Source organism: Labrus bergylta, chromosome 3 (assembly GCF_963930695.1).
Source record: "Labrus bergylta chromosome 3, fLabBer1.1, whole genome shotgun sequence".
NCBI lineage: Eukaryota > Metazoa > Chordata > Actinopteri > Labriformes > Labridae > Labrus > Labrus bergylta.
Genome location: NC_089197.1, coordinates 23,297,701 through 23,304,869, shown reverse-complemented (window position 1 = coordinate 23,304,869; position 7,169 = coordinate 23,297,701).

Below are 7,169 nucleotides of genomic sequence, written 5' to 3'. Positions count from 1 at the left end.
CTAACTTTACCCCACACTCAGCCCTGACCATTTAGTTTGAATTGAGTCACTCTCTACAGGGGAGGAAAGCTTTGAAAAATAACTCTTTATCTGTGTTGCTGTATTTCTGCGAGCACAAAAAGACCGACCATTTGTCTGTAGATTTTTTAAAAGGAAAAGAAAGGCAAAGAAAAAAGGCAAGCCTACCTAATGTTTTCTCTCGTTTTTTTCATGAGGCACTGTCTGTGCGTCAATCCCTTTATCTGCCTTTCATTAGCGCCTCGCTCGCCCTCTTAGTGGGGCGGGTGTCTGGGAGACAGTCACTTTCTCCCAGCCTGTGATGTTTCTGCAGATTACAGAGGGCCTTTGAAGCCGCTGCACTCCTCATTGCCAGGGCCTCAGACGGGCCTGTGCCATCTGTCAGACTGATGGCAAAGTAACGGAATGGGGCTGAGACACCCTCTGTGATCCTCACTTTTGTCTTTTATGAGTCACATTTGGATGTCACGTGAAAGCCACACCTTTGTAATCTGCTGCTGGGCCCTGCCTGGTACACTGGACTCTGCAGCATACAAACACATACACCCACAGGCAGGGGGTAATAATGGTTCCTCCGTAATTACTCTTACCTGTGGGCATCAGTCTCTAACTGGCGCAATTATTGTCATCCCCTCACAGTGATCTCTGGTTTCTTCCTGCTTTTCCAAGGCCCCTGAAATCACTGTCATGTGGGTCTTTTTATGCCAAACCAGTGGGAAGGATTTGATTGTTCATGAGTTTAGGAGACTCTAAGTTTTTCTGTTAAAGGCTGAAATACACTGCAGAAAAAACAGAAACCAGCAGTTAAAGGTTTACTTTACAACAAAACCCAAAATAAATATACTACACTGGCTTTTCTTCTGAATGCAGGGTAGAAAAATACATTATTTAGATGTCATAATAACCATTGTATTTTGACTTATCACTTACCACCCCCTTTTTACACCTGTTGCATTAAGTTTCGGAGTCCAGTGCTTTGCTCAAGGGCACCATGGTAGTGCTCAGGAAGTGAGCTGTCATCTGTCCGGCAACCAAACCCAATTCCTTGTACCTGCAATCCACATGTTCCCAACCCCAGTTCCTCCAGACTGAGTGCTGCCCCTAAAGCTCCAGTGAATTTTTGGCTGTTTATGAAACAGACTGAAATCAACTTCATTCCCTCTCAGATCATTAACATAGAAATTGACCATTTCTATAGTTATTTAATTTCTGTAACTGCTGCTATGGGGTAGGTGTGATATCTGGTGATTAATAGCATGTTGCAGAAACAGCCTCTTATGACATCTTCTAAAGCGATCTGTCCGCTGGGATGGTGGCTTATACTCAGGCTCGTCACCTCTTAGGGAGGGCTAGATTAGAGGCAGCACGTTTCGGGCCGCTTCCTTTGTAGAGATGATACATTCTCATTGAATTTAGAAAGAACCATTTCCCAGTGGCTGTCTTTCAGTTTATATAAACTTTTCAAACGGCTTCAGATCTGACGGTGGATTGTCACCAGGCGGGCAGAGAAGAAAGGCAAAGATCGACAACCACCTCCACCCTCCCCCCAACCCCCCTTTTTTACTCCTCCCTCTTCCCGTCACACAAACACACACTTGCAAATTTTATGACGCATCTAAGCATTTTGATGTGTGTGCTCCATGAAAATGCACACACAGACAGCTGCCAACAAGCATCCCCTGCAGAGTCAAACATCAGACCAGCCTCCTTACAAAAAATCATCCATTATAGTGGAGTTTTGAAAACAGAATAATACATTAAGTACCTTAAAGCAGAGGGTGATGCTCAACTACAAAAGGATTAAGTAATCCCAATGAAATATACATTAGAGTAATTGGATCAGAGAAGATTGTGGCTTGCAATTGGGGGCGGCAGATGCTAAGACGAGCAACTTCAAATAACTTCAACAGATGCTGACAGTGAACGCATGATTTCATAGTTTAAGGATGTTGTGTCGATCATTGTTTTATATCACTTGTTGTCTTTGAAATTTAAAAATATTATCCTCCCCAGTATTGTGTTAGCAGCCTCAGGTATGGCCGGATTTACAGTCTTAATACATAAAAACATGAACATTTTGGGAGCACACGATTGGTCCTTTATTCACAGACCTAGATATAAGACAATCAAAGAAAAGGAACATCTTAGCAACAGTGGTGGACTGTAAAAAAATTGATAATCAAAGCTACTCACAAGAGGTGTCTCGGTCACGGATAAAAATAGAGTCACCATCCACGCAAAGATTTGACGAGGATGACTGACTGATGCTCAAAGATTTTACCATGACAGAGTGTCAGGCAGGAGAAAAACAGTGAAGCAGAATGACTGGCTTCCCACTTTGATGTTTGCGTCTGACTTGCTTGTGATGGCTGGTTACATCTTCAAAACCGTGCTGCGATGACAGTTGTAATGACCCCAAACATTTCATCTGTCATATCTGAGCAGCGGCCTGACAACTTCAAGTGAAAAGAGATTACTTCATGACCAAACTTCATGCCATATTCTTACATCTCTCTATAAGTTATTAATTTCCATTTGTCACAGGCTTTAAAGTTGATGTTATTATCCCCCAACCTTGTCACTTTCCAATCCAAGATTTTATAAAGTGCAGAAAGGGTGAGTGTCAGAGCTACAAAACAATGAGAAAATGTCAATGTATAGCAGGAACATTTGCGTGATGAAGAACTTAGTGTAATAATGCATTTAGGTTTTTTTTATCAATAAATTTTTTTTGTTTTTTAATCACTGCTTCTGTAAGGAACTTTCAGCTTGGGTTGATTTGCGCCTCTTGTGGGAAAAATCAGAAGTGTGTTTTAAAAACAATGCTACTTCGTATCTCTTTGAAAAACCTTCCCCTGCATATTTAAGTAGTGTTTTTTTAACCAACAATGTCACACTGCTTTCTTTTCAACATTCACGTGTACTGTCATTTATTATCATGTAGTATTATCAGTGTTGTCACTAGGGCTTGCATAAATGGATCCTGGGTCTGTGTCTGAATTGTTAAAGGCCCAATATGTAACTTTTCAGTTTTGGTGCACTTTGGCGCCAACAGCAGGTCTCTGACTGCAACTGCACTGTCGTAAAATTGTTACTCTTTCCATCTTGGGGCTTTAATATATAGGCTACTGTCAATTATGACATTACTGTCATACTTATATTACTTAGTTACTTAATTAATTATACCTTGATATATCATTTTTAGTTGGGGGTTTTTATTTTATCCCATATCCACTTAAAACCTGTAATACACTGTTTGCTTATTTGTATTTATTTGATATTCTTACTCTTATTCTTACTTTTTTCTTACCCTTTTTTGTACAGCAGGACCAGCTGAGGGAGAATCACAGTCTCAAACAGGCAGTCCTTCTGAAGGTATTAGCTGACGAGTGATGACCCTCCAGGCTCCACCCAGATGCCAACACCAATCACCTGAAAAGAGCAAAATAAGACTGAGAGACAGGCATGTAGACAGGCAGGCAGAATTAAAGCAAAGAGGGAGAAACAACATGGAAAATGTGTGCAGTTAATTACTGTATAGTGACAAGCCCAAAACATAACTATATGACAACAACCAATTTCTATGCTGAAGGTTTTGTTTGCATTTGTTTCTCATAAAGATATATTGTTATTTACTTTCATTCTTTTTCATAACCAGCTAAAATCTCCTCACAGGAGCTTTAACTTGATGAAGTTCAAGTGAAGAGAGACAATGGTTGACTATGTTTAAGTAAACGACAGTTATTTGCCTGCAAGCAAGTCAACCTTGAATGGAGTATTACAAAAAGATAAATCAAATTTAAAACATAGTAGTGTTGAAATGTAAAACAACTTAGCCAAGTACTAGTTCAGGAGTGTTAAATCAGCCTGTTCGTACCTCCATTGCTTAGCTGAGCCGTGTCAAACAGTAAATCAGTAAATCTGTTTGTATTATTGTTGTGTTCACATGGAGTGACCAAACATCCCGTTTCCATCACATCAACAGAGTGGTAGGCAGTTTCCCATGGTTCTGCCGGGATGTCGCTTTCATGTGGAAACAGTCTCTGGGTCCCCTCAGCCCCTCTGTTGTGACAGAAGATAATGAAATTCACAGCATCTGCCATTTGTTAGCATGTTTGGTGTAACTGATCTCCTTTTAATCTGTGGACTTCTAACATGTGTGCAGCTCCACAGCTGGACTGAAGCAGATGGATCCCACGGCCTCTCTGGGGCTGACTTGGGCCGGCATGTTTCCTTGACTTTTTTCCCCTGGAGCTAAAGTCAAAAGCACTGGGGAACGTTACATTTGACCACTGTTATCATAACCATCATTCGCTTGTAATGATGTGACTTTTTCAAATCAAACATGGTCACCTGTTATGTTCTTCCTGCATTGCTCTTTAGGTAAAGTCTGCTAAATGCTGTAGTGTGAGTGAAAAATAATTCTTGACCTTCTGGGATTTACTCCTCCATGGAAACAGAAGTCACACATTTCAAGTATCCAACACATCGTTACACCAACTCTGATCGCAGGAGAATTAATTACTATTTTTCCTTGAAACAAATACTTAAGTCATCTAAATAATTCATGAACTAAAACTCCAATATGCAATACTTTTACATCCACAATGTATAAAACCTATAGCTATAGTTTAGCTATACCATCAATTTTGTAAGGTGTTTGCTTGTAGAAATGAACTTACAGAGAATTATTAGCGATCTCTGCAGAGCTAGCATCTTTTAACTAATTGTTATGGTGTGATCAAATTATTTTTCGTTTTGATTTCTCTCACTGTTCTAAACATCATTATTTTTAAACTCAGTGAAAATGTTCTGCTTAACACACTGGATAACCTGCTAAAACAGCAGCAAAGGTCAGCGACAACCTGGTGAGAGAATCATGTGAAAGAATCATGAAGAAATATTTCGAGCTAAATATGTTCATCAGGTGGACAGAAACGTGTAAAAGGCCAAAAGCTACAGTTGAATCAAATTTGATGGATAAGCAACATTTTACTAAAGTTTTTTCATCAAATCTTTAAAGGTGATATTATTTAAAGAACATACACAACACAGAATAAACCAGTCAGTACATTACAAATCTAAAATAATTCCAATTGAATTTGGAGAATTTTTAGTCAAAAGCTATCCTATCATGCTTAATGTAAACCTCACCTGACCAATCCAGATAAACATCTTCTTTCTAGATATAAAAGGAAAAATCAAGGCCTGAATTGTTTGTAACAAGATCTGCCGGTGCAGCAAGCAATTTTTAGCAAAATGTATTAAAATTAGATGTGTGTATCTAAATTATGTTGGGTCACAGGCATATCAACATTTCTCTGACCTTTCAATTCCTAGATTTAAAAAAAGATGTTTTTGCCATGGTAACTGAACCTTTTTCCATAACTGCATCTAAAAATGTGACCGGTATGTGAAAGATGTACTACAGGGCTGGTATTTCTGGAATCACATCAGACGGTAATTTGTTGTGGATGGTTTTGCTCAGATAGAAGACTCAAACATCAACAGTCTCAGAGTCACCTCTTCATCTGAGAGCATGGATGGCTCATATTGGCTCAAATGGATTCAGTCAATCTTCATTCCTTACAAACCTTCTTCCCCCGTCCTCTACCCTCTTCATAAAACCTGGAATGTGCTTCAAAGAATGCACACTATCTTTCCTCAATGAATAAAACATCTGTCATTCATCAGCTAGTACAATATGTGCCGATTTAATAGAGTATTACAGCTCTGCAATGTGGGAAAGCTCCAGATTATGAAGACTCAAGAGAACTATGGATCCCAAACATAACTAAGCGACATTGCAAAAACCTTTGGAGGTTAATTTGGTTCATTTCTGCAAGATCAGGTCAAATCTGAATAGAAATTAAATATAATTTTAGCATATAATCTTCTACAGTATAGGCTACATCTTCATTATATATCACTTGTACACAAAAGAGAGAAAGACAATATCTTTGGGATTCGGGATGGTGCTCTCTTGTTAAGCATGAATTTGAAAGAATACAGGTGCAATATCTGGCTGGGTAAATGGAGACCTTTATATTTAATCAAATCTTAAGCAGTGATACGCTCTCGTAGGCACAGCAGACCATCAATTTGAACCAGCCTGCACACAATAGAAAAAGCCAGAGAAAACACATCAACTTTCCTTGTTTGGTCTACTTCTGAACTACTTAGAAACATGAACAATTGTGTTGTTCCTGCTTTTTGAACAAGCAGCCAGACAAACATTCTTGAGAGAAAAGTGGAATGCTGACATCAGGCTAGATAGCTTGCTATTTAACATATAAGGCTGGCTGTGGCTCAATTGGTAGAGTCGGTCGTCTCTCAACCAGAAGATTGAGGGATCGATCCCCTGATGTGCTCCCACTGCTTTGTTGGTGGCGTATGAATGTGTGTCAATAGAATTAGTATCCTCTGATAAACCCTTTACATAGAAACCTCTGCCTACAGTGAGTGAATGGGTAGGTGAGACATGCGGTGTAAAAGTGCTTTACAAGATGTAGTCCATTTACCATGAGCGTACCTCTGCATTTGTTGCCGCTGTCTGACGCTTTAACTCTTTAAAACCAACCACACTGTGGCCTATGACATAAAGGCAGGACATACATGATGATTGTGATCTAATTTCTTTCTTTCATTCGTGAAAAAAAGGGAAAAGGCCCACTGTGCAAGTCTATTTCTTATGGATATTAGATTTCCTCGATCTTGAGGTTGATAAAAATGTAACATAAACATTTACATTGGCTTGATTCTGAAGTTCTGGCTGCACTTAAACCCCTCGCTTGAAATATTCCCCTATTTGGTCTCTTTTTTTTTTTTCTTTACCACCAGTGACCTTCTAAAAAAACACATCTCAAAGGTCACACATTTAACTAACTTAACATGAAGTACGTTACACACAGTTCCCATCTGTTCTTGAGTTGTCACAAACCTGGACGACACATACAAATTTCATAGGGTACCAGTTTTTATTCAGTCTGATTGGATACTTTCATTTACAAAAATATTGTTCCTGTTCCTACAGTTAGCAGTTAGGTGAAAACAAAGTAAAAGGTCCAAGCTGGAGTGGTGTAAAGCTAATACTGTATCTGTGTGGAAATCAGTATTTGATGGCCCATGCCTACAGTCTTTTAAAGTGTCCA